The sequence below is a fragment of the Macrosteles quadrilineatus genome, unplaced genomic scaffold (assembly GCF_028750875.1).
Source record: "Macrosteles quadrilineatus isolate MER2022 unplaced genomic scaffold, UCM_ALF_1.0 Scaffold_3__2_contigs__length_128488019, whole genome shotgun sequence".
Classification (NCBI taxonomy): Eukaryota; Metazoa; Arthropoda; class Insecta; order Hemiptera; family Cicadellidae; genus Macrosteles; species Macrosteles quadrilineatus.
In genome coordinates, this window is record NW_026542596.1 from 31726764 (window position 1) to 31739720 (window position 12957).

The window sequence follows — 12957 nt, forward strand, 5'->3', positions numbered from 1 at the left end:
CTTTGACAAGACAGTAAATACATTATAGTAGGTGGTGTTCGAGTCCGATCGGCCACTCCAATCATCCCCGACCCATTATAGGCGAATTCAGGATCGTATAAAGTTTAGTACATTATTCCAACAAAGAAATTGCTAAAACACGAATTTGACAGCAAAGCTACACCTCAAAGTTGTCCATTTTTTATAAGTGTTTATTCTGTTGTTAATTAAAAACTATTCTATATTCGTCAAATTATACAGGTAAAAATAAAAAAAACAATTTTATCTATGTCAAAATGAATATGAAACTAATATCACACAATGATAATGTCGGTAACTTAAACTGTACAAAAATGTCAAAATTACTATTAACGTACTGTACATCAAACAAGTTCGATGTTTCTATTTTTAACCTGCAAACGAACAATTAGAACGTCTACCTTACGAACGGTTAATTAAGCTACTAAGGGTTTTAACTATATCAACACCTTATCATTCCGAGTATCGTTATGGCAACAAAGCTACATTCTGGTTCAGTATCTATCAAGCATGTTTCTTTAAAACCTTTTTTTTCTCAGCTCATGTGCATCGTAGGGAAAATCTACGCATACTGTTAGAAAGCTATTTCCTGTAGGTGTGCAGAACCCCTTTATAAAATAGGCCCAAAGATAAGCACAAAAAATGAATTTTAAATTTTAAAAAATTAACACGGACATTATGGGTTGCCATGCTGGTGACGAAATAACAACAAAATATAAACAGAAAATAAAAACAAATGGAAGAAATTCCAATCACTCACATGTTTTATTTACAGCGTGGGGTGAAAATAGAGAAGTCTGCACATTCAATATTTTTGATCGAGTTTTCGTCCACTGGCCGACCTCTAGTTTAATTTAATGACAGTGATAATAGTTTTAATCAGCTGATCTCAGGTCCTTTATTGATCTGTCCGCGCCGACGCACTATAGTCCTGGTGCTGCCGACCATCTTCCACACAAACCCTTCATGCTGTAAGGTAAGGAAAGGATATTACAGTACTCAATTGATAAGTCAGTTTTAATTGTCATTTTGTAAGGAATTAAGGAAAGAGGTTTAGAATCTTCCGTTTAGTGAATATTACGAAAATAATTATCTGGTAACATTTGGAGTTCTATTTTTGTTTATTTTAGACGCATAAAATTGCACATCGATGTTTTTCTCAACAGAGTGTATCTAAATTATCATGGATCGTATTTAATGTTCGTTAATGATTACACATTACACCATTTTACTCTAAACAATTTGGAATTTTATAGATCTATACGTTCAGAATTTTGTATAGACTAGATGATGTATTAATAAAAATTATTGTAGCCTTAAATGCTTTATGCCAATTATATTTTGTGAGCTCTCCCCTGATATATTACCGTAATATCAGTTTTTTATGTGTTACTGTCACCTCACATATTTGTCGCAATTGTAATAAATTTGGTAGGATGTCAACGTCGTTTTATCGTTAGGGTTTTTGATATTATTAACTGAAATTACTATACATGTCACTCGTTTCGAAGCTAATTAATTATTAAATTAAGTAAATACAATGTGATGAACTACGAAGACGAACGTACCTTTATGAACATTTCGTATCAGAAGGAACTATTTTAAGAAAACTTCTCCTCTTGCGTGTGTTATATCGACCTGTTGATTCTCGCTGTTCGAGGAAAAGGATCATGTTCTTTCACATTTCCTCCTCGACCATCAGCACTTTACTCTCTTGATGTGATAGATATTTAAAAGTTTGTTTTGTAATGTAACTTGTTTAATTATTACATATTTGTGTTATTAATTGAAGATGTTATATAATTTTAAAGTTGTCTTCACATTTAGTTTGATAAATTTGTCGTCGAACCTTAACTAATTTTAAACGACATATTTTTATGATGGTTCAAATATCAATCTAAAGTCAATAACGTCCTAGCCTCGGTGAAGTGTAACTCTTCTCAGGAATTAATAAAAATAAATAAATTTATTGCTTGAATGTATTTCACACCGGTAACAAATCCTTGTAAAATTCACTTTAACCATAAATTTTACGTTTAAAGTAATGTTTATTAGTAAAAGTATTAAGTATTTGTTAAAACACACAAAAATGCGAGATTACAAATTTATCAACATTAAAAATATGGGAAATGTATTTGTTTTAAAGGTTTTTAAAAGTAAAATTAATAGCTCCAGGGGCCTGTTTCATAATAAACTACAAATACCCCCGTCGCAGCAAACCTGCAGACTAAGCGAATTTCCATATACCTGGCTGGAATCCCACTAAATTATTCCCTTAAAATTGTTAGATTTATTTCATATTTAAATATCATTAATTTTAATGGGCACTTAGGTTTGCTGCTACATGGAAGAAAATTGGGGTTTGAAATATTGATAGCTTAGTATTAAGTAAACAAAATTTCAAAATTTCATTAAAATATGTTCATAGACAAGCAAGCTACAACAGTTTATTTATTCTCCATAAGAATAACATGGTAATTTTAAATTTAAACTTTTTTGGAATTTTTCCGTAACCGTTAGGCATACAACAATGCTTCAATATACTATAAATTATTTATTTTTTTAGCTTTAAAAAATGGTTTTGGAAAGAAATCGCAAAATTTTACGTTTTAAGGGTGAAAAATAGGAAACCCCCATTTTTATCCCATAAAACCCCCCATAAACCCTATAGTATGATCATGATGAATAAATGGTTTACCCGTTTACCCAAAATTTCATCAAAATCGGATCATTTTTGCTCGAGTTATGGTGCTAACGGATATATATATGAATTTTAACGGTTGGTGTTTTTGGCCTCTGGGGACCTAAAAACGAAAAAGTAAATCGGTCCCGGGTCCAGGTCTTACCATGAGACCTACGATAATAATAGTCAATGGCAATAGCTTATTCCCTACTGTATATGGGAAATTCGCTAAAACTACCAACTAATATTATTAGTAAATCAGCTGATTGTCCAATGCAAATCTAATTACAAGCTACAAGCTTTGCTGCAAGTTAAAACTTGTAATTTCCATTAGATTTGCATTGAGTGATCAGCTGATTTACCAATAACATTATTAGTTTGTAGTAAATTATTAAACATGCCCAGTTTTCTTACCTGAATAGTGAATAGTGAGATGGGAAACTATAAATTCCTATATTGACTCCGAAGACATTTTTATTTTATAATAAAACGATTTTGTATTTCGAATTAAATTTTAGGATGTTGGTTGATCGCATCGCATCACTGTTTAGTGTAAAAAATGTTGTCTTTGCTGTGGAATTTAATAGTCATTTTTTCTAAAAACATGTTTAAGAACTGACGTAGTCTTTGATGACGATGTATCGTGTAACATCAACGGGTTTATGGGCTTATTATAACCTTGCTGTGTTGTCATGGTAACAGCCTTTATGGCCGATATCTCTAAAAACAGTGATTTACTTTACTGGTAGCATATCGCATAGTGTGCATATCGCATATTTTACTATAGGCCTAGTATGTTGTTTTTAGTTATTATTCCCAGCCAATTTTGCTTTCATATATCTGATAATGTTATCATTGATAATTGATTGAAACACGCCAAATACATAGACCTACTAGTAAATATACTACTAGTAAATATTACTACTAGTAAATATTCTATGCCCATCTTATGTCACAATAATTTCTCAAAGTAGTTCTCGTTTTCCTAAACATCTGCGATGCAAAAGTCTTTAAAATGAAATAATATAATATTTATTTATTTAGCTGAGAAATCTTGTATTTTGTTTACAGTCTTGCATATACAGTATACGTCACCATTTTGTGGTGTTAACTAATAAAAAAAAAATGAAATAGGTATATAAAATACAGTAGATAAAGACAAAAATGCGTTGCAGTAGGGTAGGGTTTTATCGGGATAATAATATATTTAATATACATTTCGCCAGCACTCAATGCAGTTCCACTGACTAACGTGTAAAGCTGCGGCCACACGATCTATTTGCAATGCACAATCGATTTAGTTCATTAATTGGTCTTTACTTTTAAACTTCGTTGCTTTAATGTAATGATGAAATGTGAGTTTATACCAAGCTTAATAATTTTGACACTGTTATAGCGAATTTCCCTATAGGGAAGTAGCTATTACCGTAGGTCTCATAGTAAGATCTAAGCCCGGGACCGATTTACTTTTTCATTTTGATGTCCCCAGAGGCCAAAAATACCATTCGTTCAAATTTATATATATATATATATATATATATATATATATATAGTTATGAAAACAATCTAATTCTGACCCTTCATACAATTCTGACCCCGGTGGGTCAGGATTGTATTGGTTTTATACAAACAAACACCAGGCGGGTCAGAATTGTATTAAATCTATATTCAGCGGGTGGCTGAGAAAGTAATTTGCAACCCCCCCCCCCTAAATTTTTAACTATTTGAGATATTTGTAATTAGTACAGGTAAAACTCACCTAAGAAAACATAAAAATTAGTCCATTCATGAAACTTGCAGGAAACGTAGTAATTACCATTAGGTTTTAAAATCTGAAGAGTCCCTAGTGATTGTGGGGGTGGAAGTACCATTTTATGGGGGTTAAAGTTTATGGGGGTAGTGATTTTGAGAAAATTTTTATTTATGGGATCCAAGCAAGTGTGGTGTCGTTTTCTATGTTTCTTAGGATGCATAATCGAAAAAGAACATAATAAAAGCAATACAACCGACGGTTTATTAGAAAAAGACTAATTTATTAATGAAAAACTAAATATGACAAATTAATTAAGGTAAAATAACCCAGTTAATATCAATTATTACAAAACTGACCATGAGTCTGTGTCACATGTTAAAGTTGTGAGGAAAATTAACCACCATTAATTAAGCACTTGTAGTGCTTGAATACGATATATAATCCCAGTTTGTCAACGGTCGAGTTTGATTAGGTCATTTCAAAATGGCGGCCGTTAATCACTAAAATAATTAAAAATTGTTTAGTGTTTTGTTTTATCAACTCTCTCCAGAAATCTGCAGCAATCTTTAATTTTCCTTGCAATCATAGGTCGTGATGCCTTCTCTCTATTTCCTGGAATAGGCAAAATACCCCCAGTGCAGCAAACCTGCAGATTAGTGAGTTTCCATTTGCCTGATTTTATTTTCAATTAAATATATTTTAATTGAGTTTAATTAGTACCTAGGTTTGCTGCTACGGAGACAATAATAAAGTGTGTTTTTTTTTTATTAAAATATTAATAGCCAAGGTCAAAATAAATAAATTTGCCAAGTTTTATCAAAATATAACCTTAAACGAGCAAAATACAACAGTTTTCTTATTCTCCATAAGAATAAAATGAGAATGATAAATTTACAATTTTTGAATTTTCTCGGTAGGTAACCAATATTCGTACAAAAACACTTTAATAAACAAAATTATTGGTTTTTAAGGTATTTATAATCATTATTATATCCAAAATTGTTTAGAGAGATATTGGAAAATTTTATGTGTAGAGGGTTAATCATGACAAAACCCAATTTTGACCCCATAAATCCCCCCAAAAACCCCGTTCCCATGGTCTGATCATGCTGGATTGCGAACTCGCTCAAATCAATCTAAAGATGTTTTGTACTTTTCTATATGACAAAACATAAAACTTTAACAGCGTTAATGATTGTAGACGTGTCCTTTTTAAAGAACGTTAGCACGATAACTCAAGCAAAAATGACCCAATGTTGACGAAATTTGGTAAAAACGTGTAAACCTACGTTTACTCGAACGAGTTTGCGAACCAGCATGATCGAACCATGAGAACAGGGTTTTCTGGGGGATTTATGGGGTAGAAATTGGGTTTTCTCATGTTTGCCCCTCTAAACGTAAAATTTTTGAATTTCTCTCTAAGCCATTTTGAATATCATGATTGGATATTTTGCTAGTTTATGGTTATATTTTTTTAAAACTTTGACAATTGATTTATTTTAAACTACTCATATTTTAATTAAAAACGCACTTTATTACCCTCCCCGTAGCAGCAAACCTAGTTAACACTAATTAAACTTTAGGTTATTGAAATAGATTTAATTAAAAAATCAAATCAGGCAAATGGAAACTCACTTAATCTGCAGGTTTGCTGCGGTGGGGGTATTTTGCCTATTCCATGAAATGCAGAAACGGCATCACAACCTGTCATTGCAAGGAAAATGTAAGATTGCTGCAGATTTCTGGAGAGAGTTGATAAAACAAAACGCTAAACAATTTTTAATTATTTTAGTGATTAACGGCCGCCATTTTAAAATGGCCTAATCAAACTCGACCATTGACAAACAGGAATTAGATATCGTATACAATAACTTGTATGCCAAATTTCATTAAAATTCTGTTCAGGCATTTATTAATTCATAGCGACCCAGCATCCTCTTACGAGCGCCATATTGATGACGTCATTACGGGCGACCAAGGTCCTTAAAAATTGGGGTCCGAGCGGTTTTACATTCTTGGTCTTATATATTATTTCACCCTAAGTTGCAGGATCACCGCCAGAACTGAAATATTTTTGCTACCCATACTTAGCCGTCAGTGTTAAGTCAAGACGACGATGGAGAACGAGTTAGAGACCCTTCCAAGAACGAGTCTGACCATTCCATGGATGGTGATGATGCATCAGTAGCCGATGAACAATATGACGAAACTACCAGTTTCTTGGTTAATTTTTCTCACAACTTTAACATGTGACACAGACTCATGGTCAGTTTTGTAATAATTGATATTAACTGGGTTATTTTACCTTAAATAATTTGTCATATTTAGTTTTTCATTAATAAATTAGTCTTTTTCTAATAAACCGTCGGTTGTATTGCTTTTATTATGTTCTTTTTCGATTATGCATCCTAAGAAACATAGGAAACGACACCTCACTTGCTTGGATCCCATAAATAAAAATTTTCTCAAAATCACTACCCCCATAAACTTTAACCCCCATAAAATGGTACTTCCACCCCCACAATCACTAGGGACTCTTCAGATTTTAAAACCTAATGGTAATTACTACGTTTCCTGCAAGTTTTCATGAATGGACTAATTTTTATGTTTTCTAATGGTTTTTTAGTATAATTTTACCTGTACTAAATTGGTTTACAGGAACCTCTTATACATGAGAGTCTTCAATAATTATTGATAATTTATAAGATTTTGCCCTAATAAATAACTGTCACCATAAAATGATTCAAATCCAATTAACCACGAGGGTTTAAAAAATAACTAGCACCCCCTGCCCTTAACTTTTAACTATTTGAGATTAGTTTGCGGCAACCTTCTTAGATATGAGGAACTCTAATAATGATGTTAAAAGTTGTAAAATTCAGGCCTTAGGCGTAGTGGGGGTAGGGAGGATAGTTCAATATTTTCAAACGGGAATTATGGTTGAATTTAGTATCATTTAAAAGGTCTTGATGAAACCAAACGATTGATATAAAGAAAATATAAAACTGACTACTTATCTAAAAAGGCAGTCAACAATTAGCCTACCTTTAACAAGTTAATTAAATATTTTTTGGTGTCATTTCGTAATTAGTGATCTGATTTATATTTTCTTTAAATTAATTGTTTAGTTTCGTCAAGACCTGTAAAATGAACCTGTAAAACAGTGAGAATAACGCTTTTCCAGAATGTACAAGAGTCTTGGAACTCGATTTACACAGTGCCCTCACCGTTTTAGATTTTGATAAAGAGACATGGTTCTTGGCTAAAGTTATTGCATTATTACATTCCTGTTATTGTCCCTCATTTGATAACTCAGGAGTGACGGGGAGAATATCTGATGACGTTATAGCTGTTTACTCGTTAAAGACGTTGCTTACTACAAAACATTAAACATTTCAGTGAACTAGTAGGTAAGTTGTGAGTATGAAATATGTTCAATCCTTCGTGTGTAATGTAAATCTTTCCCATACCTTCCTCCCGTACTCGACAATTATTTTTCTGGGATTGAGTACACTGTGTTTACAAATTTCTCAGTCTACCATTACTCGAACCTTTTAGCACGTTTTATTACCCGCGCCCAACTACTGCAGTACCCTAGTGTCCCAGCTGTAGTGCGGAGAGCTATTTGTGCAGGTGACAAAAGGTTTGAGTGTGTTATTTTGTTAAACACATCCTTCAAATACTAGGCTAAAAATGGCGGATGTGTGACTGTGAGTTACTAAGGAATTCTGGAAATTTTTAATATGATATTTAGATATGTTTCTTACCCAGGAACAATGTCCTAAAACATTGGTAGGGAGCTCTGAAAAGCCCTGTATATCGAATAGGCCCTGTTTATGCACGAAGTGCGGTAGTGGGGCGGGAGCCACTACCGCTATCGCTGTAAAACTTTTGCCTAAAACTGTGCAAGCGATAGCGGTAGCGGTCGGTAATGGCGAACGGAGTGGAGGACACAGTTTTGCCAACTCTCTTCCAAATACACATTTACAGTACTGGTCTAGCCTATGAGTGCAATGGAGTATTTGGTCAAGTTGGTAACCATGGCTGCAGCCGCTACCGCTTCCGCCGTGCATAAACAGTATGTTTTGACTCAATGTAGTTGAAAACCGCTCACTCTCAAACAACCGCTGCGATTTCTAACTACAGTGTTCGTATTGGAAACCGCAGCGGCAAGACAACCGCTACCGCTCTTCGTGCATAAATAGTCTCATTAAACTCATAGGTGTTGAAAACCGCTCCCGCTACCGCAACCGCTCCCGCTCTTTGTTTAAACGGGGCTTTAGGGTAGAAACACACATACAGCGATAGGGAGCGGAGCGGCGCGGGACGGAGTGGCACGATTTTTAGTGACGAAATCAAACCCATACAATCAAGTAGGAACGCGCACACAAACAGCTGTTGCGAGCGCATGTTAATTCAGTTATAGAATTTTTGTTTTACCTTTGACTGTTTACGCAATCTCAGAAATAATGAAAATCCAGATGTGCTGCTAACCGCAAATTATGGTCTCATTTATCCACATATATTCTGTTGGAATTTTGGAATTTTAGAGCAAACAAACCAAATTTATTTTCAAACTCCAAACGATGGCTGTGAGAACTTGCCTAAAATATTTTAATGGGGGGGGGGGAGGTTAGCCTGTGTTCATTGTTTGTTGGAAAGATCGTCCTTGGGTTATCATTAAATTCACAAACAGTTCTTTGATACCTGTGAATCTTTTTTGAATACCCAACTAACAAATAAGTAAAAAGGAAACAAAAACACAACACTTTCTTAACATTTCAGTTTTATTTATGCCATGACTGTTATAAAAAGTTTAGAAACACTTAAACTCCAAAATGTGAATAATTAATTATGGATAACTTACAAGTGCAATGCAAGTGCATTAAGTCACCTAGCGGCTAAAAATAATTTGACTCCTGCCACCGACTTGTACTTTAGATGTTCTGATCAGTCATTAAAACCTATGACAGTGGGAAGGAAAGTTCTATATAGGTTCCTTTTTTTACACTCTCAGCAGACATCAGTCCCCCTTTTGCGGCTTCCATCATTTTCACGTCCATGATGGGAATTTAATAAGGCTAATTGGTAAAAACCCACACAAATACTAGAAAACCATATAAGTTTTATCCCTCCTATTTCCGAAAGTTAAAGGAATAATTATAATGTGCAATAAGAGGTCCCTCTCAATTCAATTCCTTAAAATAATGAAAACAAATATTACTAAGTATATAAAAGGTTTGTAACATTTAGACTGACGAGACAGAATATTTAAAAGGCTGTGAGTGTTGTACGGCTGCGGCTGGCATTATGAATTTGACTTGTGCCAATCATAAAAACAGATTTAAGCTTTGAAGATGTATACTATCCTAGCCCATTGGTCTGTGTCAGTTTACAGACCTGTGTTGCATGTGATAGTACATAATCAACAAACCCATATATATCTCAGGTTATGATTGTGAGTTTCCTCCGGTCAGGCCAAACAGTCATTTGAAAAAAGACAACATTTGACATCCTAATTGACTGCCATTAGTCAAATAGTGAATTTAACTTTAGGCAACTACAAGACATCTTTAGCTCTCCTTTTTCTACAACCAATGGCCTATCCTGTCACAAAACTCTCAAGTCTGAAAAAAAAAACACTTAAAATGTTATAAATTGTAACCCTCAGGCTGTTTAGTGTCGTTGTAGCGACTCATAACACACCCGTTGGGGTATTATGATGTGCGAGATATTACGAGCTATTACAAGCTATTATTATAGGCTTCAGCTATTGCTAAGGGTGCAAATTATGTTTTTGATCCATAATTTATTTAGTTGCAGAATCAGCTCCCTATATGATAACATCTTTGAAAACCCCATAAAATGTAGAACTAAGTGGCTATTTTCTTCCTTTTTTTCTCTGCTATTGTGCAATAAACAGGGCAATAATGAGCCCTTTACTGTAGACACTTGGAGGGCTATAAGACATACGTTAAAAATTGTATGTAAAATTAAACTTGTCAAACTTCTTACATACAGAACAATAACTTATGCATAAAATGATACCAGTAAAAGTTTATAAAAATAATATTAATACAGTAATGAGAAAAATGGTACGACAAAAGTTATTTCTAGAAAATGTGATTAATTATAAAGGCAAGTACAAAATAAAGACAAATAAACACTTACAGAAAGCTATATAAAACCAAACACCATTCCTTTCATGAGCTCTAGTCCCATCAAACAATCATCAGATAATACACAGCTTTCAATGATAGAACAACTGCAAAATATAACCCAATAACAAGGCTCTCAAGTGTAGAACAAAACACTGGAAATATAATAAAATTGAAAACATCATAAGGTATGGAATAATGATACACATGTAAAAATTCTTAGATATATAAAATGTTAGAAATAAATGTTATTTAGGTAAAATATTATTAATGACAAAAAATGGTACGATAAGATTTTTTTTGTCTGGTTAGTTACAAACCTAAGTAAAAAATGAAGCTAAATAAACTAGTATACACTAACAGAAAGCTATCAAAAACCAAACGCCATTTCATTCATACATATACTCGTATAAAATAATTAACAGATACACAGCTCAGCTGATTTGCTTTTCAAAATTTAGTAAAAAAAATGTGTCACTAATTTATCCTACTTCAATCCTATATGTAAAAATACAATACATATTTTTTGTTTCATCTACGGTGTTCAGTACCGTTAAGACATTCACCACATTTAGGAAAAAATATGATCAATTACAAATACAAAGTTATTTCTAGAAAATGTGATTAATTATAAAGGCTAGTACAAAATAAAGACAAATAAACACTTACAGAAAGCTATATAAAACCAAACGCCATTTCTTTCATACATATACTCGTATAAAATATTTAACAGATAAGCCCTGCACACACCAGAGCGGTACTCCGTGCGATACTGGAGCGGGCGCGATACTTTTTCTTGGAAATTCTCTTGCGATACCAGTGGTCCGTGCGATACCATGGCGGCTTAAGGAACCGCACACACCAGAGCGAACTGCGATACGCGATACCGAGACGAATGCGATACCGTAGCGATAGTATCGCGGTAACGCTGCATGCACTGTTTGCAGCGATGTATCGCGGCGATACCAATGTGGCCAAACTATGAACTACTCAGTTTCGTCTGTTCTCTGCAATTTTCAAGTAAGAAAACAGTATTTTATTTATGTGCTTCTTGACTTGTGATTTTATTTGACAAGATCTTAAACCAACGATGCTGGTACCTTCAGGTCAAGTAACATTAATAACTTACTACAGTATTACAAAACTACATGATGTATAAAATGAAAATTAAAGATAATTTATATAGAATTTATAAAGGTATGAGATTTGACCGAAAACGTATCTATATACATTTACAGAAAATAACAAAGTGTATTATAACAAATCATTTTAACTTTTCATTAAATCACGTTTTAGCAACTAGAAATTTAGGATAGGGTTCGTCTTTATTATTTGTTATTAAACTACATTTTTCTGAAGAATTTGAAATAGAATTCCCAAGCAATCAGACATCTTGGATTTATTAATTATTTTAACACTTTAACATTTGATTTGAATTATCAATAGTTTTTCCTATTATCGCCTAAGTATCGCAGATAAAATTCTAGGAATAGTATCGCGCCACTCCAGCGATAAAGTATCGCTCCGGTGTGTACAGGGCTATACACAGCTCAGCTGATTTGCTTTTCAAAATTTAGTAAAAAAAAATGTGTCACTAATTTATCCTACTTCAATCCTAAAATGTAAAAAATACAATACATATTTTATGTTTCATCTGCGGTGTTCAGTACCGTTAAGACATTCACACATTTAGGAAAAAATATGATCAATTACAAATATAAGTACAAAATAAATACAATAGTTGTAGGCCTAACTATCAATATTAATTTTCAAGTAGGCCATAATAGTACACAATCTATCTATATATTAATAGGCAAGCATGTTTCTTTAAAACCTTTTTTCTCAGCTCGTGTGCATCGCAGGGGAAATCTACGCATACTGTTAGAAATATATTTGCCTGTAGATGTGCAGAATCCCTTTAAAAATTAAAATAGGCTAAAAAATAAGCACAAAAAACGAATTTCAAAACTTCTAAAAATTAACATGGACCAACTGGGTTGCCATGATGGTGACGAAATAACAACAAAATGTAAACAGAAAATCAAAACAAATGGAAGAAATCCCAATCACATGTTTTATTTACAGTGTGGGGAGAAAATGGAGAAGTCTGTACATTAATTATTTTTGGTCGAGTTTCGACCACAGGACGACCACTAGTATATTTTAATACGTTCTAGAATGCAATGATAAGTTCTTGTTACACATACCTTATATAGTCTTGACTATTAAAGTACCGGTATATCTTTACTATTATTGTATAATACTGAAGCCTGCATATCTCATAATGTAATTGCTGATAAAATAATTACGGTACATGCATCATGAATGCAATTGAATACATTGAT

At 33.3% G+C, this 12957-nt stretch overlaps 1 protein-coding gene across 1 annotated transcript in view; it reads left to right on the forward strand.

Moving 5' to 3' along the window:
- The first annotated feature begins 949 nt into the window (after positions 1–949).
- Positions 950–12957, forward strand: part of LOC128990010 (uncharacterized) — a 32392-nt gene continuing 20384 nt past the window's right edge. The window contains exon 1 of the mRNA XM_054412218.1: positions 950–994. The gene's annotated coding sequence lies outside the window, so the exon portion shown is untranslated. The remainder of the gene's footprint in view (positions 995–12957) is intronic.